Raw genomic sequence first — 12,894 nt, forward strand, 5'->3', positions numbered from 1 at the left:
AATATGGCATGCGAAACCACCAAAGGGGAGATAGCCTTACCAATAAACGTGGCCGGAACTGTCCAAGAAACAAAGTTTCACGTGATCGAAGGTGATATGAGGTATAACGCCCTTTTCGGAAGGCCATGGATCCACAACATGAGAGCCGTGCCTTCGACCCTACACCAGGTCCTCAAATTTCCGGCATCGGGAGATGTCAAAACGGTATACGGAGAGCAACTAGCCGCAAAAGAAATGTTCGCCGTCGATGAAGCCAAACCAATATCCTCACTCTCGCCGATAAAAGGATCGGGCTTGGAAGGAGAACGGGACACCAAATAACAATCACAGGCAGCGACTTCAACCCAGCCAGACAATCAGAAAGTCGAAGAGGAGGGGGACCAAAGGGTCCCTCGATCTTTCATAATTCCTGATGACTATGATGCCACAAAATCGACGATCGAGGAGCTAGAGCAAGTCATATTAATCGAGCGCCGGCCCGAGCAAAAGGTATACTTGGGGACGGGGTTGAGCCCTGAACTCAGGAAGAAACTCGTTCAATTTTTTATCAATAACATCGATTGTTTCGCCTGGTCCCATTTAGATATAACAGGGATCCCGCCGAACATAACGATGCATCAACTAAGTTTGGATCATAGATTCAGACCGGTGAAGCAAAAAAGAAGACCCCATTCCGATAAAAAGAATGCCTTCATAAAGGACGAGGTAACCAAACTTCTCAAAATAGGGTCCATTCGGGAGGTAAAATATCCCGAATGGTTAGCCAATGTAGTTGTAGTCCGTAAAAAAGGGGACAAACTTAGAATGTGCGTGGACTATAAGGATTTGAACAAAGCATGCCCCAAAGATTCTTTTCCGTTGCCCAACATTGATCGCATGATCGATGCCACGGCCGGCCACGAGATCCTCACTTTTCTCGATGCCTATTCCGGGTATAATCAAATACAGATGAACCCGGAGGACCAGGAAAAAACCTCATTTGTCACCAAATATGGAACGTATGGTTATAATGTGATGCCCTTCGGGCTAAAAAACGCAGGGGCCACTTACCAACACCTAGTGAATAAAATGTTCGAAGAACAAATAGGAAAATCAATGGAGGTTTATATTGATGACATGTTAGTCAAATCCCTACGCGCAGAGGACCATTTAATTCATTTGCAGGAAACGTTCGAGATTCTGAGAAAATACAAAATGAAGCTCAACCCCGAAAAATGTGCCTTCGGGGTCGGTTAGGGAAAGTTCCTCGGCTTCATGGTATCACATCGTGGAATAGAGATTAACCCCGATAAACTCAGGGCAGTCGAAGACATCACCATTGTAGACAGCATGAAGGCCGTGCAAAGACTAACGGGTCGGATCGCCGCCCTAAGCCGATTCATATCGAGATCGTCCGATCAAAGTCATAATTCTTTTTCTCTACTAAAAAAGAAGAACGATTTTTCTTGGACCCCGGAGTGCCAACAAGCATTAGAAGGACTAAAACGATATCTATCAAGCGCACCACTGCTTCACACTCCAAAAATCGATGAGAAACTTTGTTTGTACTTGGCAGTATCGGAAGTCGCCGTAAGCGGTGTCCTAGTTCAAGAAGAGCAAGGTACGCAATTTCCAGTTTATTATACAAGTCGAACCTTAGGAGAGGCGGAAACTAGATATCTGCTCCTAGAAAGGTTGGCGCTTGCACTGATAAGTGCCTCAAGAAAGTTAAGGCCATACTTCCAATGTCACCCCATATGCGTATTGTCTACTTACCCGCTTCGTAATATTTTGCACAAACCCGAGTTATCAGGCCGACTGGCCAAATGGGTCGTCGAACTCAGTGGGTACGATATAGAATATCGACCCCGCAAGGCCATCAAGTCTCAAGTCCTAGCAGACTTCATGGCCGATTTCACACCAGCCCTCGTACACGAAGCCGAAAAAGAACTGTTGAAATTAGGTACATCATCGGGGGTATGGATCCTTTTTATGGATGGGGCTTCAAACATAAAGAGGTCCGGGCTGGGCATAGTTTTGAAACCACCCACGGGTGGCATTATTACACAATCTATTAAAACTATCAGGTTGACTAACAACGAGGCCGAGTACGAAGCCATGATTGCAGGTCTCGAGCTAGCTAGAAATTTGGGAGCAAAAATCATTGAAGCCAACTACGACTTCTTGCTGGTGGTAAGTCAAGTAAACAAAACTTTCGAAGTTCGAGAAGGTAGAATGCAGAGGTATTTAGATAAACTGCTTATCACTTTGCGCCATTTCAAACAATGGACTTTATGACATGTGCCACAGGAACAGAATAATGAGGCCGACGCACTGGCGAATTTGGGGTCATCGGTCGAGGTAGATGATGCGGGCTCGGGGAATGTAGTTCAACTTTCGAGATCAATAATCGAAGAAGGACACGCCAAAATAAATTCTACAAGCTTAACCTGGGATTGGAGAAACAAGTATATCGAATATTGGAAAAACGGAAAACTCCCATTGGACCCTAAAGACTCCAGAACCCTGCGGACCAAGGCTGCTCGATTCACTCTGGCTTCAGATGGAACACTGTACCGAAGAACGTTCGACGAACCATTGGCGGTATGCTTGGGTCCGGGAGATGTCGATTATGTCCTACGGGAAGTGCATGAGGGTACTTGTGGGAATCACTCTGGAGCCGACACATTAGCCCAAAAAATAATCAGAGCAGGGTATTATTGGATCGATATGGGCAAAGATACGAAGGAATTCGTTCGTAAATGTGATAAATGTCAAAGGTTCGCACCAATGATCCACCAGCCCGGAGAACAACTCCACTCGGTCCTATCCCCGTGGCCTTTCATGGAATGGGGAATGGATATTGTTGGCCCTCTGCCCTCGACCCAAGGTAAAGCCAAATTTATTTTGTTTATGACTGACTATTTTTCTAAATGGGTTGAAGCACAGGCGTTCGAGAAAATAAGAGAGAAAGAAGTTATAGACTTTATTTGGGATTATATCATATGCCGGTTCGGGATACCCGCCGAAATAGTATGTGACAATGGAAAGCAATTCATCGGCAGCAAACTAACAAGATTCCTCGAAGATCACAAGATAAGAAGGATACTGTCGACGCCGTACCACCCCAGTGAGAACGGGCAGGCCGAATCAATGAATAAGACCGTCATTCAAAACTTAAAGAAGAGATTGAACGATGCTAAAGGGAGATGGAGAGAAATCCTACCCGAAGTTCTTTGGGCATATCGGACAACATCAAAATCCAGTACGGGGGCGACCCCGTTCTCCTTAGTATATGGATCTGAAGCATTGATACCAGTCGAGGTTGGTGAACCCAGTGCCAGATCTTAATTCTTGACGGAAGAATCAAATAACGAGGCTATGAACACAAGCCTCGAACTATCGGACGAAAGGCGAGAAACTGCCCTCGTCCGAATGGCCGCCCAAAAGCAGCGAATCGAAAGGTATTATAATCGAAGAACCAAGCTCCGCCATTTCAAGCCTGGGGACTTAGTGTTGAGAAAAATTACCATCAGTACCCGGAAACCAAATGAAGGGAAGCTAGGACCGAATTGGGAAGGACCATATCAGGTACTCGAGGACATCGGAAAGGGGTCGTACAGGATCGGCGTTATAAACGGCAAACAGTTATCAAGCAACTGGAATGTATCACATCTAAAACGGTTCTACTGTTAAGGTACAACCTTTCCATATTTGTTTATATCTCAAAACTGACCCCCGCAGAAGTCCGAACAAGGGACGGATATCTTATCAGAAAGCACGCGTTGCACTCTTTTTTCCTTGTACCGGTTTTATCCCAAATAGGTTTTTCGGCAAGGTTTTTAATGAGGCAACCACTGGTCGTGCAGCATTTATAATGATATCCGAGGCCCCGTACGAGAGTTACTTCACAGCAACAGGGTCCCGATAGGAAAACTGTAAAGAGCCAAATGGTCGAAGCGAGCCATGCTCGTATAAATTGGCCCGAACCCGGGCGTGTAATAACATGCGAAGAATTAAGATATAATGCGACCATTAAGCCTATGGGCTATTTTCTCATTTCGAGTTCGAGCAAACACTCACTCGGCCAATTAAGCCTATGGGCTGCATCAATTCGAGTTCGAGCAAACACTCACTTGACCAAATAGCCTACGGGCTGCATCAATTTGAGTTCGAATCATTCACTCGACCAGGCCTACGGGCTATTTTTTCATTTCGAGTTCGAGCAAACACTCACTCGACCAAATAGCCTACGGGCTGCATCAATTCGAGTTCGAATCATTCACTCGACCAGGCCTACGGGCTATTTTTCATTTCGAGTTCGAGCAAACACTCACTCGACCAAATAGCCTACGGGCTGCATCAATTCGAGTTCGAATCATTCACTCGACTAGGCCTACGGGCTATTTTTCATTTCGAGTACGAGCAAACACTCACTCGACCAAATAGCCTACGGGCTGTATTAATTCGAGTTCGAATCATTCACTCGATCAAGCCTATGGTCTATTTTTTATTTCAAGTTCGAGCAAACTCTCATTTCGACCAAATAGCCTACGGGCCACATCAATTCGAGCACAAGCAAACACTCGCTCGACCGTCACGCCCACAGGCTATATTCTCTTCAAAATCGAATCGTTGACAATTAATAAGTCTAAAGGGCTACATCGCCCCAAGCTTGAATAAACGCTCGCTCGGTCACAGAGACCACGAGTTTCAAGTTTGATTAAGTGGTTTAATACATAGAGATATGCCTATACACAAAATTTATCTATACAGGTGGCTACAGCAAAAAAAAATTAAACGGGAGTGGTCTCTTCTTTATCAGGTTCCCCCCGTTCTCGGATCCGCTTTTACTCCCATCGTCGTCGTCATCATCATCGGAAACCAGAGCTTCAGCATCAGCTTCGAGTTCTTTTGCCCTTTATATCTCTTCCGTGAGATCGAAGCCACGAGCATGAATCTCCTCGAGAGTTTCTCTCCTGGATCGGTACTTAGCAAATTCGACGACCCAATGTGCCCGACCATTGGCAGATTCGGTTGCCTCTCTTGCCTGAACTTGGGCAGCTTCAGCATCAGTCCGATAGACGGCCACGAGCGCATCCGCATAAGTCTTTGCCGTTTTAGCATCGGATTCGGCCTTGGCAAGTACTGAGGCCAACCGAGCCTCGAGCTCCTCAATTTTTCTTGCTTGAACCAGGCCTTTTCCCTTCATTTTCTGAAGTTGGGTTTCAGACGATGATAACTGGGCTCGATCAGTCTCTTTTTCTACAGCAAAGCGGTCCATACCTTCTTTCCACCGCAAGGATTCCATCCTTATCACATCGACCTCCTCACGCAGCTTCCCTATCATCTCGATTTTTTGCTGCAGCTGTGAGACCGAAATGTTAGCTACCGTTCTGGTATCGAACCCATAGGTTTTCAAAAGCATCATTACCTGCTCAGACAAATCATCCTGGTCTCGATAAGCCTTGGCCAGCTCGGCCCGGAGATCTTTTATTTCCTCCTCTCTCTGCCCTAAGGAAAGTTTGAGAGAGTTCCTCTCATCGGTAGCACGTTTCAGGTCGGCCGCGTATCGATGCAGCTCATTCTGGGAACGAGAACATTGTTCTCGATGGACCGCCGCAGCCTACGAAGGAACAAGAAGCGAAGTTAACGAAAAACGAACATAAAGGCAATACCAACAAAAAGATTTTTAAAAGACTCACCTGGTTCAAAGCCTTCCGCAAACCATGAAAAAGATCTGATTCATCATCGGCACCGGCAACATCCTCGATACCAGTAAACAGGTCACGAAACAGATCCTCTTCATCGTGAGGCCTACCTAGATCGAGGGCCCCCAGAGCTTGAGCTTCCCGAATCACCCCTGCAGAAAAAGCGGGAAAGGTAGGCGAGTCCTCGATCGCTGCTGCCCCAAGTGACTCGCTCGGAGCATTCCCCTCGGCTTAGAGGGGTTCGAAGGGCTCTTCGAGTGTAACCCCTGCTGGTTGATTCCGATGAGAGGCGTCTTCGACATCCGATAGTTCGGGGACTCTACCAGAACCTCTCTCCGTTATATTTTCAGTTCGAGACGAAACCCCATAGGGCATCATCGATCCAGCCGGCGTTGAAGCATTAGTGGCTCTCTTCGTCCGGACCACCAGCGTGGACTTATTATCCTCTTCCTCTTCTTCTTCTTCATCCCTTAGGCGCAAAATCGACTCTACGGTCAAAGGAATAACATTCTTGTTCGGCTTACGAGCCGTCCTCTTCTTCGGTTTTGGATAGTCGGGCAACGAAGCTCTCTTCCTTTTTATTTTCCTTCACCGGCTTTGGAACGAAGGTCGAGACATCCTCCTCATTAGACATAGGTCTCAAGACCGCGTCCTTACCCAAACCTGCATATGGGAAACCTTATAAAAAATATCGAGAAATACCTCGTCAGAGTCCGAGAAATGAGCTTACCATGATTTTTGGCCTCCCACCGACCCTTAGACAAATCACGCCATGAGCGTTCTGCGTATGTGAAAGTCGAAACAAGATCCCGTACCCAATTCTTGAGTTCGGGAACCGTTCCGGGCATCCAGGGAATCGCTACATCACGAAAAGAGGAGTCTCGATAAGAGAACAAATAAAAGAACAAAATAGAAACAACAGCAAAATCACACTTACGTTTCAAATTTCACTCCTCGGGAAAGGGCATCTTTTCTGTCGGGATCAGGTCCGAAGTCCTTACTTGAACGAACCTGCTCATTCAACACCGGTCCATGTCCTCGTCAATACCCGAGAATAAAGCTTTGGTAGCCCGACACTGGAGTTTTATTAACCCTCCCTGAAAAAGTCGGGGACGGTACAGCCGGATAAGATGATCGAGGGTGAACGACATCCCCTCGATTTTGCTCACGAAATGTCGGATCAGAATAACGATCCGCCACAAAGAAGGATGGACCTGGCCTAAGGTTACCTGATACTGTCGACAGAAGTCGATAACAACAGAATCGAGGGGACCCAAAGTGAAAGGGTAAGTATATACGTTCAAAAACCCTTTCACGTGAGAAGTGATGTCTTCGTCAGGGTTAGGTATTATCACTTCTTTTTTTCCCAATTGCAGTCCTTCTTTAACAGATCGAGGTGCTTCTCAGTAATCGAATACATGTATCTCGATACCGGCTCACACCGGCCAGGGACCGATGAACCTTTATCAACTTTAAAATCTGAAGTAAGGACGCACGCCTCGGGGACACACTCCTCTGGCCGTGGCTCCGCCGGTGTCTCATCGGCGACACAATGTGAAGATGAAGCTTTCTCTTTTTGAGGAACGGTTTGCGATATTTTTGCCATTTTTGAATTCAAAAATAAGGAGTAGAAAAAAGTGATAGAGATTTGGTAGAATTGAGGGGTCTTTTCGGAAAGAAATCACAGCTTCTTTGGTAGGTTGGAGAGTATAAAGAAGAAATTGAGAAATTTTAGAAGATAGAAGATGCAAAATGGTAAAAGGTAAAAGTGAGAATTATTTATAGGTTCAAAGCGACGGCGGTTCATTATCAGCAGTGGCCGACCACCGCCTGACATGCATTAAATGCCTTGAAAGACTAAACCGACAGGACAGCTATCATGTGTGTCATGGTCGAACTTGATGGAATCGACAAGATATAATCCGATCGAGCCGTTGAAAATCATATCGTTTCTCGTCATATTTTTTTCTGAGAAACGAGGGGACTATCTGTATACGGTCGAAATGGATTTCAGTCTTGGCATGTCCGGTACGGTTCGAAGGGTGGTATATCGAAGTAAGATCCCGAAGGGGAGGCACGAACTAACCTAGAGCCCGGGGAGGCCGGTCCGTGTTGAGATCGATATCATAATCAAACTCGAACGAGAATCAAACCATGGCGCGGGTAGATCTATCGTGCTGATAATCCAAAAACCAACCTACATCGACCTGGAATCCATCCGAGGGCTCGAACCAGGATCGGGCTCGAACCAAGATCACGAGTTCGAACCGAAATCAAGCTCGAACCAAATCGAGGATTCTAAGCAAGATCGAGCTCGCAGACAAAAGCCGTTGTAATCTCACTAGAGGGAATCTTGGCAGAAATTATGAAAAAGCTGATTTATCATGGGTCTCCAACTGAATGTTTATTTTATTATACTTGTAGCCAAACCCCTTCACTATAAAAGGGCTTGTTTATCATTCTTGTAGGGCATCCTTTTCAGGGGACATAGACTATCACAAACTGTATTATTTTCTCTATAAGAAAAAGAGTGATCTTTCTAGTTACTGAGATTGATTCTATTTCGTAAAATCCTAAATTCACTGTTCATAATTGATTCGCCTGGATTACGTTTTCTCCAACCTATATTCATCCCTTTTATTTATCCTAGCATTCTGTGTTAGGTTGTACTACGTATCTTCGGAACTGCGTATAAATTCAACTCTATCCATTTTTCGGGAAAACACAAATAAAGTTCAAAGTTATGATGGGTCGACACGACTAATAAAAATACAACATAAACATCAATTTAAGACAAGAATAGAGCATTAAAACAACCATTGTGCCAAATCCAAATCCACTTAGAAGATTGTAACAATAGACTAATAACGCTTATGTAAAATCGATGCATATGCATCTGTTTATTAAATCAATCTTATAAAAAATTTACATTATTATATTAGATCACCTTAATATAACAATAATTAAGTTGCTCGTATATAATAAGTAAATCTTAGTCACCTAAAAAAGCAAACATATAATCTATTATAACATGTTAAGTAAACTATATCAATAGTGTAAAAATTCTTCATACAATCCAAAACCAATTTTAAGGAACGTCGTGGCGATCGATAGCACAAAGCTGAGATTGAGCGGTAGGGGCATCAATGGAGCTGGTGGCACCACGGCCAGGATTTGGTTGTTGATGTCCTTGTGTTCCATATCCTTGTTTCTTATAATCCTCCAAATCTTTATACTGTGTGTATGGACTTGTATCCTCTGGCAAACCTTCTAATTTACCTTTCTCTTCTTCCTTATCTGTTTTCCTCTCCATTCTCTCCATTTCTTACACTTTTTTCTCAATTTGTTTCCTCCCAATTGTGCAAAATAAACTTTGTTTTTATTTGGGCATGCAAATTAGTATTTGGTTTGGTGATGACAAGTGTTATGGGCGTGTCAGCTATTCCTCAATGCTAGGCGATTTTCATGTTTGATCAAATAAACTTTACTTGCCGACTTGTCCGATAGCTCAACCGTACTTCCACAGTTGCATCTGGTCAATTTTCAAGGCGAAAACAATTCTGCTGGTCCCCTCCCCCCTCCCCCCCCCCCTCCCCCATTAAAATTAAGTGCCTTTACATACACTAATAGTATTTTTTATACATGTTAATTTTTTTCTTTTTATTTTTAATTCTATATCCAATTAAACATTAGTATATAAAATAAAACGGAGGAAGTATTATATTACATGACTAAGGTTGATTCTTCCAACAAAACCATGTTTTCCTCACCTTATTGAGTAACTATCTGATCTGCTTGTGCTAATGGATAAGTGGAAATCTTACTCATGATCTTGAGAGCTTTAAGAGTTCAACAAACAAGTTGAGAGATGAGCTTATATTCTGATTTAATTGAATGACCAATGGTTTTTGTTAGAAAACGGGCTTCTGCATGTTTTACTCCTTATGTAGTTGATTCTGTTGAAAATAATTATGTGTGCTCTCTCTAAAAGTTGATGGACACATACTTTAATATGGTAGCAAAACAGGTAAAAGTCTTGGTTTCGAGTCGCAGCGCCATCATTAAATGATTTTTCACATACTTGACCAATAAAAAGAAAATGAATGAAGTATGCACATGAGGGGACGTGTTGAAAAAATAATTAAGTAAATAAAATCGTACTCTCTCTAATAGCTTAAACTTTTAGGTGAGATGATCACATATTTTAATAGATTTTCGAGGTCCTTCCGGAATCCCTAACACTTAACAAATGGGTTGTGAACGTTTTAGTCTTGATATAAAGTTGTTTTTGAATGGGTCTGTAACTTGTTATCTGTGTATATAAAGTATACCAGTGAGAATCATTAGCGAGTAAAATTGACCGAGTGAGCAATCTAGCATCTTATCATAAGCCTCTCTTTAATGCAAGCCATCGTATATAATAGAAGGAAATAATTTTTTACGATCAATTACAATTTAAATAGAAGAATATTAATCTTACAAAGATCTTATGTATTTAATTCATCAAATAAAAGTATTTTCTGAGAGACTCGGGAGCGAGACAAGCCAAAAAGGCATCAAAATAGACTAGCGGACACAAGTATCATGAGGCTCGTATATCCTAACCTTCTATGCATTCATTTAGGACGTACGTCCAGAGAACTTTTGTATTGGAACAAACATTGCTAAATAAGTCCTTTTTTTTAATTAAACAGTCACCATTGATCATTGAAGTGCAAAAAGCTACATATTGAGTTTGGAATCCTAAACTTTGTTCATGATCATTGAGATGTGACTATCACTCTATATCCTAACTAAAGGATAGCAAAAACAAAGCTAGCTCAAGGAGGATCATAGATGATGTTAGATGGTTTTATGTGCTTTATTCCGAAGGTAGGTAAGCTCCATTTGTCCATATTTACTAGGCCCTTATATGGCTAGGAAGATCAGAGAAAAGGTTGAAGATCTTGTTTCCTTCAATTCTGTGACTCAGAGTTGCTAAATTGTCGTATGGTCTATTATCTTCTCTGAAGTAATGATTGATGTTGAAGTTTGGTTGCTAATTCCATGGATGTTCCACTCCCCTTTGGCGCATTTGACCATTAGGAGGGAGTTAGATTCTCCTATGGCTCTTTCTAGACCTCTGTCGGCACATCATTTCAAACCAAAGAGTAGTGCTTCAGCTTCTGCGTAGTTACTGGTGCATGCTCCTAAAGAGATGGAGTAGGCAGCGATGAACTTTCCTTCGTGGTCTCTAATAATATCCCCCCCTCCACATTGCCCATTAGAGCAATTTCCATCACTGCTCAGCTTGACTAGTTGAGCAGGTGGTCTGATCCATTTCACTGGGAAGCTGCTAGTTTGTTGAATGTGTGCTTCACAGGCTATGTATATGCTGCTCCAGCTATCTCCAATGCGAACTCTGCTAAAATATTTCTTGATTATATGTAAAAGAAAATTAGTGATATTAGAACTGGTTCTATATATTGAGGGTCTAGTCCCTTCGAACTTATTGCAACATCTTGATTTATAGAGCTCCCAGCAAATGATAAGTGGGAGATTCTTGGTGATAAATCTCGCGATTGGATTGGACAATTTTTAGTTCCACCAAATCAAAAGAATCATGTTCAGGCTATTGAAATTCCAACCAATACACAAAGGGGGCGCAAATTTCCTCCAAATTTTCTAGCAAGATCACCTTAACAGAATAGGTGATTAATGTCCTCGAGCTCAGTTCAGTTGATAGCAGGGTTATAGTAATAACATTGGGGGTTTAGAGTAATTCCAAGCCTAGCCACTCTCTTGTCAGTGTAAAGTTTATTACCAACTGCTCTCCACAAGAGAAAAGACATCTTGAATGGTATGTCCTTTGTCCATAAGTTGCTATAGAAAGGGTTATGGTCGTTCCTTTGCCCTATAGAATTCCAAGTAGAGCTGATGGTAAAATTTCTTGAGTTGGAAAGTCTCCAGTTATCTTTATCATAGCAATTGATGTTTAATTCAATGTCCAAGGATAAGATATGAGATGTGGTATCTTCGTTGGGTTGAATGGTGGGCATGTTCCAATTCCAGGTGTTGTGTTGAAGAATTTCATTCAGCTTAATGTTAGGCAGGGGGCTCTGAGGGAGTAATCTTGTATAGGGGTCCTAGTGGGCACTAGTTGTCAAACCAAAAGGAGACATCTCCTTTTCTAATGTTCCAAACAATATTGAGCTCAATTTCTTCTTTGATATCACAAATGGCTTTCCAGTTTTGCGAGTTTCCCTTATTCCAGTTAATAGTAATAGGGTGCTTCAAATCACAGTATTTAGCAATCATGAAGGACCCCCCCCCCCCAGAGAGAGTTAGTTATTCTAAGATTCCACCATTATTTAGCTCTAAAAGCTTTGCAGGTATCAGTGAGCCTCCTAAAATTAGCACCACAGTCACAATAAGGGTAACACAAGTTCTTCTGTGCAACCTAGTGATACTTTCCCCCACTATCTTGTCCTGACCAGAAGAATCTTGCTACAAATTTCTCTATGAGCTCTAGAGTTCCTTTTGGTGGATTAACTGCAGCCAGTAGATGTATAGGGAGAGCCAGAAGAACATGTCTGATGAGGATGGCTCTTCCCCCAGTGGAGAGGAGTTTGGTATGCCATCCTTTGATTATACCAATGACTTTGTTCACAATATCTGAATAAAATTTAATCTTCTTTCTCCCTGTTGTGAGAGGGCATCCCAAATATTTGATGGGGAACTTTTGATATTTCATGCCAGTGATAGCCTTCATTCTGCTGATAGTGACCAAATTGGTCTTGGTGCTCATTGCAAAACTGCTCTTGTTCTTATTGATGAGTTTCCTAAAGATCTTCTCATAATCAGTTAAAGTACTCAATATCAATCTCATAGACCTCTTATTTTCATTACAGAATAGAATTGTATCATCTGCAAAAGAAAGATGGTTAACTTTAGGATAGTTAATATTCATATAAAAACTTTTGTAACCCACTCTATTATGAAAATTGTTCATCGTTTGAGAAAGAATTTCAGCACTTAAAATAAAGAGGGAAGGGGAGAGAGGGTCTTCCTGCTTTAAGCTCCTCTCAGATTGGAAGAAACCATTTCTTCTTCCATTAACCAGCATAGAATACCAATTATTGGAGATGCACTTGGGAATAATCTCAATCCACTGCTCACTGAAGCCCATCTTCTTTATAATTTTCCCAAGGAAGATCCACGAGAT

Source organism: Nicotiana tabacum, chromosome 14 (assembly GCF_000715075.1).
Source record: "Nicotiana tabacum cultivar K326 chromosome 14, ASM71507v2, whole genome shotgun sequence".
Taxonomy (NCBI): domain Eukaryota; kingdom Viridiplantae; phylum Streptophyta; class Magnoliopsida; order Solanales; family Solanaceae; genus Nicotiana; species Nicotiana tabacum.